The 14,250-nt window shown below is 41.8% G+C and overlaps 1 long non-coding RNA gene across 1 annotated transcript in view; it reads left to right on the top strand.

Annotated features, from left to right (window-relative positions):
* The window catches only part of LOC310636249, a 98,738-nt gene extending 94,228 nt beyond the window's left edge, over positions 1-4,510 (top strand). The window contains exons 3-4 of the long non-coding RNA XR_014491666.1: positions 21-274; positions 3,574-4,510. This is a non-coding gene — a long non-coding RNA (uncharacterized lncRNA). The remainder of the gene's footprint in view (positions 1-20; positions 275-3,573) is intronic.
* Positions 4,511-14,250: the final 9,740 nt, after the last annotated feature.

The raw sequence follows: 14,250 nt of genomic DNA, 5'->3' as shown, positions 1-14,250 counted from the left end.
TGTTGTTTATTGTTTTATAGGTTAATTCTCTCAAAGTTTCCAGGCTAAGGCTTGGACCAACCAGCCATCACCATTGAGCCCAGCAGCTGGAGCGGCAGCGAGAGTCCTGCCGAAGACATTGAAAGAATGAGTGATTCTGCAGATAAACCTATTGACAACGACGCAGAAGGGGTCTGGAGTCCAGATATTGAACAGAGCTTTCAAGAGGCTCTAGCTATATATCCCCCTTGTGGGAGGAGGAAGATCATATTGTCTGACGAAGGCAAAATGTATGGTAAGTCATTACAAACCCAGACAGATTTGAAAACAGTGCCCTGAAGCTTCTTGTGTAGAGAGATGCAAAACACTTCAAAAGCGTTAGGTGTTCCTGAAATCAGAGGTCTTGTCTGTTGTTCATATCAGAACCTAAATGGCTCATTTGTGGCAGATCTACTGTACATGTACTCCAAAATCCCAGCTATTTTACTGCAGGGAAGTTGCTTTTTTAACAAATGAATTATGGCAACAAGGACAGCCTGCTGTTGATCGGTTCGTGCCTGTTGCATTGTTCAATTTCCCCCACTTCTTATTCCTCTGCAATTAGGTTTTTTTTTTTAAAAAAAAAACTTGCTGAACTGTGTGTTGTGTAGATAAGTAGAAAGTGATAAGTAGGAAGTGATAAGTAGGAAGACCTGAAGTCTTCCGCAACAGTTTTAAACATATTCCAAGAGTGTAACGTGATTAAGGCAAGCAAGCAAGCAAACATACTTACTAAATATGGAAAGCACTTTTTACAACTAAAATGCAACTTAGTGGTTGGCAATACATATCACAAAGAACAAAGGAGGTAGATAAAACCCCTTTTCTACTATCCCTATCCCAGTGAGTGACTGCAAAGTCTTCCCTTCCGGCTGGGGCTCCCATAAATTATCAGAAGTGCTGACAGTATTCATAAATATATTTGAAGTTTTTTTCCATCTAGGGATAAGTTGTTAGTTTTAGTTTTTTCCCCCCAAGTTGCTCCAGCTAATCTCTATCTTTGAAGGCTTAAGCTGCTTTTCTCCTCCCTTTCTCTCCCCCCCCCTTTTTTCAAAATTATTGCTGACTGTAGTTTTTCAATCCTGGCACTGTGGCAAGCAGATGGCAGGTTATGGCACCGGTCTTGTTTCTCTCGTAAGCATGGTGTGTGTTCAGCAGTTTTGTCTTTTGTGTGGCAGGCTCCTTTCCTGCGATCAGAAATCCTCACCTGATGCCTCCATTTCTGACCATTTAGTGGAAAAATCTCACTCCTCCACAATCTGCAAATATCTTCTTCTTCTTCTTTTTTTTTTTGCACAATGGGGCGTTTTGTGTTGAGATGCAGGCGTGCTTCCCCAGAAGAGATTCGGTAGGAATCTGCCAAGCAAACTAAAGCAGATGGTACTGCAGCTGCCACCAGCTGTGAATCTCTCCCTTCTCCCCTAGGACTGATTTGGATGATGTAATGGAAAAAAAAGGGGGGGAAGATTCTTTCTGTGGGGTTGGAGACTCTCATAGCCTGCCAGTGTCACCGAGAGGCAGAAACAGACTTGAAGGCATTAGTTTGCAGCTGTCATGTGACCCTTGAAGCCACATGAAACATAATGTCTGGAAAATAGGCTGGTGATGAAGCATCTCAGCTGCTGTTGGCAGAAACTTTCTAGACCGCTCTTTTTCCCTGGCTTGATTGGTTTTTCTCCCTTCCCCTCCCTTCCCAATTTATATCAAGCACTAGAGGTTTCCCGCCTCTTCTGGCTTCCTTGGATACAGTTCTACCTTTTTTCTTTTTTCGTTTTGAGTATTTTGTACTGGGGATTTCTGATAATTAGGGAACATTATTTTCCACTTCCCAAAGAAGCCCAGAGATAAGTATGTACAAAAGTGTGCATGTATAATTAAAGCAATGTTCAGTGCCTGGCTGTTACAAACTGACCTTTAGAAATATATCTTTTATACCTTATTGTCTTTGATGGATTAGTGATACATGCAGAATTCTTTTCTTAGTTTTCTGAGCACAGGCATACAAAGCATTTTTCCCTGTGCTACCATTTTTACTAGCACTTGGACCAGGAAACAGTTCTTGAAAATAAACAATGAAAGAAAAACCCACTGAAATAATAATAGTAATAGTAATAGTAGTAACAACAACAACAACAACAACAACAACAACAACAACAACAACAACAACAATAATAATAATAATAATAATAATAATAATAATAATAATAATAATAATAATAATAATATAATGATATGAAAGACAGCTGCAGATCGGTGCTGTGTGATAGTGATTGTCCTTTTAATCTAGAGATAATATGATTTCTAAAAGGCATTCTTACTGTCTGATATGTCATTTTATGATGTATGAAATATGTATCCAAGTTGTAGTGAATTTTGATTTTTTTAAGGTAGTAAAATTCTTCTAGGAAAGTAAAAATAATTATGTTACTAGAAAATATATCCTCTTTTTTACTGGATAAATTTCTTTAAAGTACTTGGAGAATTAGAGAATTTACAGTTTTATAACAGAGTTTTACTGTTCTAATAATATATTTTTATTTAAATATAACCTTAATAAGACTTTTAATGTAAATACATTGAATTCATTCCAGGTGCCATATGGAATAATAGTAATAAATAAATGTTATATTTATGGAAGAGATATGCCAGTATTTAACATTTTCAGAGTTGTGATTTCACAGTTGCAGATGAACTATTTAAAAAAATCTTCCCAGTAAATTTTTTTTAATTGAAACTGTGTTTGAGTGAGTTCCAGTCCGTAGCAAATTGTGAAGAATTAGGTAACATTTGGTTCTCCCATTGCCTGTTAGTGTGTGTTAATTTTGGAGAGTGAAGAACTCTAGAAAACTTTGGTTGGTCCTGGTGGAGTTGAGGATATTCCTATAAGTATCTGAATGACATTGCGTAGGACTTCATTCTGGGTTCTGGGTTGTTTAATATATTTATAAATATCTCTGATGAGGAATTGGGAAACATGATTATCAAAGTTGGCCACAGTATAAAAATGAACCAATAATAAACAACAGTATCAATATTCAGAGGAATCTTGACATTAAGAAACTGGAGGGCATCAGAGTAGAGATGATAAAAAAACTTGGAGGGGAATATGAATGTGGAATGGTTGGAGGCACTAAATGACTATGGAAATTCTCAATCATCCAGGTCAGAGTTGTCCCAAAGATGCTTTTTCCAAAAGGCAACTGGACATTCTTGGTTTTTTTCCTTTGAAAACATTTCGCTTCTCATCTAAGGAGCTTCTTGGATGAGAAGCAAAATGTTTTCAAAGAAAAAACACCAAGAAATTCCAGTTGCCTTTTGGGGAAAAAAAACATCTTTGGGATTGGAGGCACTAAGTAAGTTTAGCCTGGAGAAGATATAACAGAGGGATCATGGTGCAGGTAGACTTTGGACCAGTAACTCCATTGCTTAGTGATGCAGTTATGAACTGCAATATCATGTGACCGTTCCAACTTATGGCAGCAGTTCTCCAGTTCCATTTGTGGTTGTTTGTTACCTCCTGCCAGGTTTCCTTTTGACTTTGTTTATCTCCTCCAGAGCTGAAAATCTTCCCTATCAAAACCTAAGCCTCAGAGAGAAAGAGGAAAGAGTTGTCTGCAACAACCCCGTCCCCAATTTGTACATGGCCTGCAAGGGGTTTCGACTGTCTCAAGGTTGCTTTTTCAAAAGGCAACTGGAGTATGATTTTTCCTTGAGGAAGAAGATGTCAGAAGCTTCATCAGTTCTGACTGGATGGTGGGAGGGATGGAACTAATCCTTTTTTTAAAAAAAAATATGTTTTATTAATTTTTTGACACAATCACCTTAATATTCGGTAAACAGTGTGTTGTCTGGGTTTACATTTAAGAAACATTCACTAACAGTTGATTTCTATAATCTGTAATCCACATAATAACTTTACTTGATTTCCTCTTTTTACTATAATGTTCTCTTTTACCAACCTTAATACAATTCTTGTTATTTCAGTGAATGACGATTGAGTATAAAAGTTTTCTAATATTTCTACAGATAATAATCACATCAATATAATATTCCTTTTCTATCTAGTCTTTCTGGTTGTCTCATCGTAGATCCTGTTTACAGTTCCTGTTTACATTTGATTTTCCCACAATGTTCAAAACATTCTTACTGGTTAATATTTTCTCAAAGTTAATTACAATTAAATATTTAAGTCTTATTTTTTTCATGTAAGCCAACCCAATACTTTTACCTTTCTTAAAGAATAAATAAGTCTAAAAAAAGAAAAAAGAAGAATAAGAATAAAAAAAGAATAAAGAGATAGTATGCTACTTAAAATCCCTATTTCCTATAAGCTAATACATATTTATTTTAAAAAAAATTCATTCTTTTTTACCATAATTAAAAATATATTTAATCTTTAAATATTCCATTTAATAAATCTAGTCCTCTAGTCTTTTAACTCTTATTCAAAACCATTTTTAACCCATTATAGTTTTCTTAAAGTCAATCACCTTTAAACATCTAACACATTTCCTTTATATAAACCAGGGGTAGGCAACCTCGGCTCTTTTATGACTCGTGGACTTCAACTCCCAGACTTCCTGAGCCAGCCATGCTGGCTCAGGAATTCTGGGAGTTGAAGTCCACGAGTCATAAAAGAGCCGAGGTTGCCTACCCCTGATATAAACCATTCCAACTCTTATGTTACTGACATTCAAGAAATAAAATAAAAAGAAAGAGGAAAAAGAGAGTACTATGTTACTTGAGCGGCTCTTCTTCTCTCTTAAAATCAAATTCATATCTAACGTTTTTCTATTTCTTTAACCATATTCGAACAGGTGTTCCTTTTTTAAATATTCTCTCTGATAGGCCCCATTGTCTATTTTCTTAATTTTCACTTTAACATGCAGACCTCTAGCATTTTTTAAAAAAAGTCAATACATTCACTGCTCCTCCCCACTCCTCCGCAAAGAAGATGCACTGCTAAGTGCCTGTAAAACCGCCCCAAAATGTTTGGGATGCAAGGTATACATTTGCAGCCCGCAGTTTTTTTTTAATTTGTCAACTGCTTTGGAGGAAAGGTTCGTCATTTTTCCTGTATACAAGTTGTGCAGGCCTCCTCTACAGTGTTGTTTCATTTGGGAAACCTGATACAATAAGGAGTAGAGCAGAGAAAACGTTTACAATATAATCAAATTAGATGTTAGTATTCATGGGATTTTGGACCAATGCAATGTACTTTGTCTATGTGCGCTTTTGAGTCAATCTTGACAATTGCATGGACAAGTCCCTGCAGTTTTGTTAGCAGGATTTTTGGAAGCGATTTGCAAAGATTGGCTTCTTCTTTGGAATGAGAGGAAGTGATGGAACTCTGTTTCCTGGTTGCTATTCTGATACTTTATACCAGGGATTTTCAACCAGTGGTACGGGTACCACCTGTGGTACATTGGCACCTGGCAGGTGGTATGCAACCATCCTAGAAAAGTGGTAGTGGGGAAGGGGAATGAGCTGAAGCGGTAGCAGCACCGCACAAGCCTGAGCAAGATATGGCTGGAGCTGCAGGGCTGTCAGGGCTGAGCGAAAGCGCCAGGATCAGCGCTTCTTCAGGGCTGTCAGGGCTCAGCAGAAGCACCAGGATCAGCGCCAGGCTCCAGCTGGAGCTCGGCGCTAATCCCGACGTTTCAGCTGAGCCCAGAAGAAGCGCCGATCACCTGGAATGTTGCAGCTTCTCCAGGATCTTGTGATTTACATTCAGATGCTTGGCAACGGATTCATGTTTATGACAGTCACAGTGTCCCAGGGTCATGTGAAGTACCAAAACCTGCTGCAACCACCCAGCAGACAGGGGGAAATAAAAACCAAACACCCCCAACCCCACCCCCGCTGCCAATCCTCAACAGAAATGCTCACAACAATGAGAACCTCGGACAGGAGGAAGAGCGCCACCAGGTGGGCAGGCAGGTGTCTTGCTCAGCTGTGGCTTGGTGGACACTTTTTTCAGTGCCATTGTAACTTTGAACAGTTACTAAGTGAACTGTTGTAAGTCAAAGATTACCTGTACTTCATCATTTTTTTTCTTTTTTTCTTTGTTTTGGTCATCAAGTTTTTGACACCTTGCTAGGCGACAGGTGGTACTCGGATATTGCCATATCCTAAAAGTGATACAATGGGTGAAAAGGTTGAAAATAATAATAACAATAATAATAATAATAATAATAATAATAATAATAATAATAATAATAATAATAATAATGATGATGTTGGAAGGGACCTTGGAGGTCATCTAGTCCAACTCCCTGCTAAGGCAGGAAACCCTATACCATTTCAGACAAATGGCTGTCCAGTCTCTTCTTAAAAACTTCCAGTGTTGGAGCATTCACCACTTCTGGAGGCAGGTTGTTCCACTGGTTAGTTGTTCTAACTGTCAGGAAGTTTCTCCTTAGTTCTAGGTTGCTTCTCTCCTTGACTAGTTTCCATCCGTTGCTTCTTGTCCTGCTTTCAGGTGCTTTGGAGAATAGCTTGACTCCCTCTTCTTTGTGGCGGCCCCTGAGATATTGGAACACTGCTATCATGTCACCCCTCACCCTTCTCTTCATTAAACTACACATACCTAATTCCAGCAACCGTTCCCTATATCTTTTAGCCTCCAGTCCCCCAATCATCTTTGTTGCTCTTCTCTGTACCCTTTCTAGAGTCTCGACATCTTTTTTACATCGTGGTGACCAAAACTGGATGCAGTATTCCAGAAGTGGCCTCACCAAGGCATTGTAAAGTGGTATTAGTACTTCACGTGATCTTGATTCTATTCCTCTGTTAATGCAGCCTAGCACTGTGTTGGCTTTTTTGGCAGCTGCAGCACACTGCTGGCTCATATTTAAGTGATTGTCCACTAGGACGCCGAGATCCCTCTCACAGTTACTACTATCAAGCAAGGTACCACCTATACTATACCTGTGCATTTGATTTTTCCTGCCTAAATGCAGAACCTTACTTTTTTCACAATTGAATTTCATTTTGTTAGATAGTGCCCAGTGTTCGAGTCTGTCCAGATCCTCCTGTATCTTAAGCCTATCTTCTGGAGTATTGGCTATTCCTGTCAGCTTGGTGTCATCTGCAAATTTGATGAGTTCCCCATCTATCCCCTCATCCAAATCGTTGATGAAGATGTTGAAGAGCACTGGGCCCAGAACAGAGCCTTGGGGCACCCCACTACACACTTCCTTCCATGTAGATGCAGTTCCATTGATGACCACACGCTGAGTACTGCCTGTCAGCCAGCTACGAATCCATCTGGTGGTGATGCTATCTAACCCACATTTTTCTATCTTATCAAGTAGTAGGTTGTGATCTACTTTATCAAATGCCTTACTGAAATCCAAGTAAATTAAATCTACAGCATTCCTCTGGTCCTGCCTTATACCACTACACCAAACTTCCTCTCAATAGCTCCACATCTGCCCTGGGGAGAGGAAATAAATACATGGAAAAGCCCATGTACAACTTTTCCTTCTCATGTTAGATGCACAAATGGAAGTGTGTCAAAGACCGATTTTGGTAGATTGCAGTAATACCATGTTATATTTGAAGGATTGGCTCAGAATCTGTTTCCCCATCCTTCATGAGTTGATACACTGACATTTTTTAGGTCTGTTCATAATTGTAAAGCATTCTGCTCATTTGTAGTGTCAGAGGGCAGATCTATCGTGAGGTCACAATATCATGACAGGCTGAGAATGGTGGTCCCACCTTATTGTGTCACAAAACTGATTTACATATTGTAATATATGCATAGGATTTTTGATTGGAGAAATGTGATTCAGATTTCAACATGGGAGTCAAAAGATAAATGTATTATCATCCCCTAAAATGACTTGTGTATTGTAAGAGAGCAATTTGTAGATTGTAAAAGTAATTTCCCTCAGATTTGTCTGTGGTGAATTCCAATTGAAAGTAGAGACTGCTGACACAGTATGCTTTCCTCACCTGCCCAAACTCATCTGGTGCTCGTATCTGATATTTTTCATATTTCCTTTAAAAGGTGTGGCTTAGACCTCTATTTCTGAGGCAAAAGAGTACGGTAAATGGTGTTTTTTCATATTGTTATCCTTTGGAACTGTATATATATACTGAGACAAAACTGATCTTTGAATACTAGCAATTCATATGTAATGAATAAATGCAATTCACAATTTAAGAAAAGAATAACAGCTGTTTGTAAATAGAGCAATTAATAGAACCTTTATGAAGATTTTGTATATTGAAACTTTACTCACATTATTTTATATTCTGAGAAATATTTATTAAATGTTTTCTTTGAATGTAATTGTTTGACTTTTCTTCGGTATTATCTACAAAAGCTGATATTTTTTTAAAAAAATATATTTATTATACTTATGTACTGAAGATCAAAGATATTGGCTGGTCTGCATTTGTATTTAAATCAAAATGTTGGCCTACCTTTCTTGATAATGAACCTCTTCTAGGGAAGTAATTATGAAGTTACCTATTGCCAAAATACTTGCCTGTTCATGTTTTTGCTTTGGTATAGGTTATATTTGAGTACATTTGTACATATGTTTTTGATGTTGTCTGAGTGCAGCTGTCCCTTTAGAAAAAAGCTAACATAGTACAGAAAAGTAAAATGTTACTTTGTCATATTTTTGTCTTGTTGTTTATTTGATCTACAATTTGTATGCATTGAGAAATTATGAGTTGGGGATGCACTGAGATTCATATCAAAACCATGTAAAGATGCAGATTGTAGAGAGAGATTCATCAAAAATCACAAGAGGCATGGGTAAAACATTTGTAGGTGTTCTGATCATAAACGTTAATGACAATTATTGTTTGTCAAGAGAAAGGAAAGTAGCTATGTTAGAAATATATGCTTCTGTTCACTTTGTACAACTGGGAGTATGTTGGGAGAAATATAAAAGATGAATGCAGAGGCCCTGAGAAGCTTAAGTGTGTGTACTAAAATTAGAAGTGATTGATTCAAGAATTATGAATGTGGAAAGAATTTTGAATATAAAAGTAACCAGTAAAATACAACAAAAGTATGTTGTGAGGGTTTGGTCATATAGAGAGAATGATTGAAGATCATAATTACAAACCAATGATAGTTCTAGCAGAACTTTAGGTATCCCTGGAGAACAAAAGCTGACACAACTACATGGATATAAAGTTAGGTGTAATATCTGTGGGCAACTTTGAATGTGTATCCATTATTTATGAACAATTGTTTATAGCTTCAAAATAAGAAAATAATGAATATGGCAGGTTCACAAATTTGGATATCTTCTTGGCCAATGCGCAATCCTTTGGCAGAAGTTATGGCTTCCAAATGTTTCTTGGAGCCAGCCTAGCATCTTTCTATTCTTGCTTCTAGTATTTTTTTTTCTCACTCTTCCTTGCAGACTCCTTCAAGGTCAGAAAGATTCTTAGGTCCCCTGTATACCGCATGTTTGAAATCTCCCCACCCCCGCCCCCGAGTTTCAGTAATATTCAAGTCTGGAGACTGTTGGTCATTGCAAAAATTTTATCTTTCTTTCCTGTAAGTATTCATGGGTGATTTGAAGATTCGTTTCAGATCGTTGTCTTGCTAAAATCCCCAACCTATTTTCTTCTCCGATGGTGCATGCATGTGAGCATGTAGGCAATTGTTGCATGTGTGCATATGTCATCCCTCTAAGGAAGACAGACAAGGAAGCCAAAATCATGCATGCTAACGCTACTTTTATTAAGATTATAGTAATAGAATCTTGCAAATCTTAGTGTACTTTTCCCTTCTTCCTTTACTTTCGTGAGAACTAGGGAGGGTCTCTTCTGAGTTGCTTTCTCCATTTTACTAAAACCTATGATTGCAAACAAATGTTTCAATGAGTTGTTTTCACAGGTCACAATTCTTGCCCAGACTCAGATTTTTTTTTCATCTGACCATTGTCTTGGTTGCAGCTTTTCTTCCTATTCCACAAGGTTTCATTTCATTTCATTTCATTTATTCGATTTCTATACTGCCCTTCTCCCTAGGGACTCAGGGCGGTTCACAGGGCATATATAAATAGCTATACAAAAATTAAAAGAGAATTAAACCATGCCCAATTAAAATACAGCAATAATAAATAATAAAAACCAATTAAAAACCCATATTCCCCATCAGGCCAGACCAGCTAAATCAAACAAGTGGGTCTTCAACCCGCGACGGAAGGATCGGAGGTCAGATGCCATCCGGAGCTCAACCGGCAGTTGGTTCCATAATGCCGGAGCACCCACAGAGAAGGCCCTCCCCCTGGGGGCCACCAGTCGACATTCCCTGACCGGAGGCACCCTGAGGAGGCCCTCTCTGTGGGCACGCACAGGGCGGAGGGGAGTTGTCGCCGGCAGCAGGTGGTCCTCGAGGTATCCCGGACCCATGCCATGTAAGGACTTAAAGATCATAACCAAGACCTTGAACCTCACCCGGAAGACAACTGGTAACCAATGCAGCTCGCGGAGCAAAGGTGTAACATGGGAGTACTGGGAAACTCCCAAGACAACTCTCGCGGCCGCATTCTGTACTAGTTGGAGCCTCCGAGTGGTCTTCAAGGGAAGCCCCATGTAGAGAGCATTACAATAGTCTAGGCGAGAGGTCACGAGCGCATGAGTGACCGTACACAGGGCATCCCGGTCCAGATAGGGCCGCAACTGGCGCACTAGGCAAACCTGGGCGAAAGCCCCCCTAGTCACGGCCACTATATGGTCTTCCAGGGTAAGTCGTGAATCTAGGAGGACTCCCAAGTTGCAAGCCCTATCCACGGGGGGTAAGAGCTCACCCCCCATAGAAAGCGATGGAACATTTTGAATGTCCCGGGATGCCAGAATGTACAGCCACTCAGTCTTGTCTGTTCCTCCCCATCCAGACCCAAACCGCCTCCAGGCAACGGGACATCACAGCGAGGGCATCACTGGGGTGGTTTGGGGTCGAAATGAAAAGTTGGGTATCATCGGCATATTGATGATACCCAACTCCAAAACCACGAATGATCTCACCCAGCGGTTTCATGTAGATGTTGAACAGGAGAGGCGAGAGAACCGACCCCTGAGGAACTCCACAAACGAGAGACCTAGGGGCCGATCTCTGCCCCCCTGCCAACATCGACTGCGAGCGTCCCAGGAGATAGGAGGAGAACCACTGAAGAACTGTGCCTCCCACTCCCAATCCCCTGAGACGCCGCAGCAAGATACCATGGTCGATGGTATCGAAAGCCGCCGAGAGGTCTAATAGGACTAGGACAGAGGAATATCCCCTATCCCGAGCCCTCCAGAGATCATTCACCAAAGCGACCAATGCCGTCTCCGTGCTGTACCCGGGCCTGAAACCCGATTGGTAAGGGTCCAGATAATCCGCTTCATCCAGGACCAGAGGGAGCTGATGCGCCACCACACTCTCAACAACCTTCGCAAAAAAGCGAAGGTTGGAGACTGGACGAAAGTTGTTCAAGACAGCTGGGTCCAAGGCAGGCTTCTTGAGGAGAGGTCTCACCACCGCCTCCTTCAAGACGGTGGGGAAATAACCCTCACTCAAAGAAGCAGATATAACCGCCTGGAGCCAGCCTCGTGTCCTCTCCCTAGCTGCATAGACCAGCCAGGAAGGGCACGGATCCAATAAACATGTGGTGGAGCTCAGCCTCCCCATAATCCTGTCCACTTCATCAGGGGTCACAGAATCAAACTCCTCCCAAATAACATTGACAAGACCGCCCGTGTCCTGATCGCCAGACTCTGCCCAGTCGGAGTCCAAACCGGTCCGAATCCGAGCGATTTTATCCGACAGATGTTGACTAAATTCCTCGGCACGACCCTGCAAGGGATCCTCCCTCACCTCCTGATTAAGAAGGGAGCGAGTCACCCTAAACAGGGCGGCCGGGCGATTATCTGCGGACGCGATGAGGGTAGAGAAGTAATTACACCTCGCCACCCTCATCGCTGCGAGATAAGACCTAATATGGGTTCTTAACCGCAACCGGTCGGATTCAGATCAGCTAGACCTCCAGCAGCTCTCTAGGCCCCGTTTCCGGCGCTTCATCTCCCGGAGCTCCGCGGAGAACCATGGAGCTCGTTGGGATCTGCACCGGGTCAGGGGCCGCAAGGGTACAACCCGGTCAAGTGCCTCAGTGGCTGCCCTTTCCCAGGCTTCCACTAAGGCATCCGCCGAGTTGTGAGCAATGGAGGCAGGTGGGGACCCCAGCGCCGCTTGGAATCTATCAGGATCCATTAAGCGTCTGGGGCGGCACCATCTAATTGGCTCCGTACCCCCACGGCGGGGGGTGGCAAAACGGAAGACCAGCCGCAGGAGGTGATGATCGGTCCATGACAGGGGCATAATAAATGGAGAGCCCCCACCAAGATCATCCAACCACCGTCCAGATAAGAAAATCAGGTCAAGGGTATGGCCTCCCTCATGAGTTGGTTCAGAAATTACTTGCGTCAGGTCCATGGTCGTCATGGAAGAAGGTTGTTCCTTCTCCCATTACATATTCCCCATGTTCCTAGTATGGACAATTTATGTTGGCATGCCTGGAAGGGGACACAGCTTTAATAAGAGAAATTCTTCTTAAAGGTAATTATAGTGTGAATTTTTGTACCCTTGTAGCTTATTGCCTACAAATGCCATTCTCAAAAAAAAAAAGTAGGGAAAACATCGACAAAATGGCTGCTATAACATTTTCCAACTCCTTTGTCAATTGCAACCATAGGAAGAGTCATGGCAAGATAATATATAGAAGTAATATACAGGTAGTCCTCAGTTAATGACCACTCATTTACTGAGTGTTCAAAGTTATGAAGGTGCTAAATGAGTGGTCCTTGGAGTTTTGACTGTCCTAATACCCGCATGGTCACATGATCACCATTTGCATTCAATGCCAGCTTGTCATAAGCAAGGTCAACGGAGGAGCTAGGAGGGAAGGTCACAAGTCGTTCCTGCTCCTGCCACTTTTTCTTCTGAGAAGCCCACCCAAAGCACTCTTTACAGCTTGCACTCTTTAGTGCACACCTTCCCACCCAGCCATGCTTGTGTGGCACCACAGCAGTCACTGTTGCACCCTTACACACCTGGCAACAGCCACCCTTTCACCTAATCACTCTGTCGCAGCACTTACCAGCCTAACAGCCTGCTTGTGAGCTGTTCAAGACTTGTGAGTCCTGGGGCTTCCGGTGGCGTCGCGGCGCCGAAGACAGCCTTCCCGGGCTGCCCGCGGCTCAGCTGTTTGTTTTTTCGCCCGTAACAGCGCCGAACAGCTGTTCGGGCGAAATTGAAGCCCCCTCCTCGGGAGAAGAGGAGGGGGTGAGGCCCCAGGTAGGGGTTGAGTTCTCCGAGGCCGCCTGAGCTCGGAGCTTGGGCGGCTGAAGGATTGAACTCCCCCGAAGCCTGGGTTGCTCCCAGCTGGCCGGCGTGTCTGCTCTGAACTTTTTGGAGCAGAGCCAGGCGTCTGCGAACCATCCCTGCCTGAAGAAAGGACTATGATTTAAAGGAGCAGGCAGAGCGATACAAGAGATAAAGGTGAAGAGGCTTATTTTATTATACTCTCTAACTACTTGAACTTTTTAAACTCTAAGTGAAAGTGCGTCATATTTGAGGATTAAAAGATGGCGGCGAAACCTCCCCCTAAAACTCTTCGGAGTGGTGGATCCTCGCCAGTGCAACAATCATCTTTACAGGCGTTGCACCCTTCTGAAGCGCTGACAGCGAAGGAGTTTCGAGATGCTGTGGATAAACTTTTGGACTCAATTAATCAATCAATGGCTGACAAATTTGCGCAGATGGAGGAGAAATTGGAGAAACTGGAGGAGAGAATGGAAGAGAGGATGGAACAGAAGCTCAGCGTGATGAAGGTAGACATTTTGTCTTCAGTGCATAAAGTGGCGGAATGTGTGGAAGAATTAGATGAAAAGATGGATGATTTGGCTCAAAGGAATGCTATATTAGAAGTTAAAGTAAGAGAGAATGAAAATGTAAGAGACAAACTGGAGAAGGACTTAAGCTTAGCCCAATTTTACCAGATGCAGTTTGCTGTCAGAATCAGAGGCTTAAAAGAGGATACTAAAGAAGATTTGAAGCAGCTGATCTCTGAGGCTTTTGAAGAAGTATTAAACCTGCCAGCATCTGAAATAAGAGCAGCCATGGATAAAGTGTTTCGGGTGAATTCATGGATTGCCAGACAGAGGAAGTTGCCTAGAGATGTGGTGGTTTATTTTGCAAAAAGAGAGATCAGA

The sequence above is a fragment of the Vipera ursinii genome (genome assembly GCF_947247035.1).
Source record: "Vipera ursinii genome assembly, chromosome: 1".
In the NCBI taxonomy this organism is placed as follows: domain Eukaryota; kingdom Metazoa; phylum Chordata; class Lepidosauria; order Squamata; family Viperidae; genus Vipera; species Vipera ursinii.
Note: the sequence above shows the minus strand (reverse complement) of the source record. Positions and strands in the feature narration are given on the sequence as shown.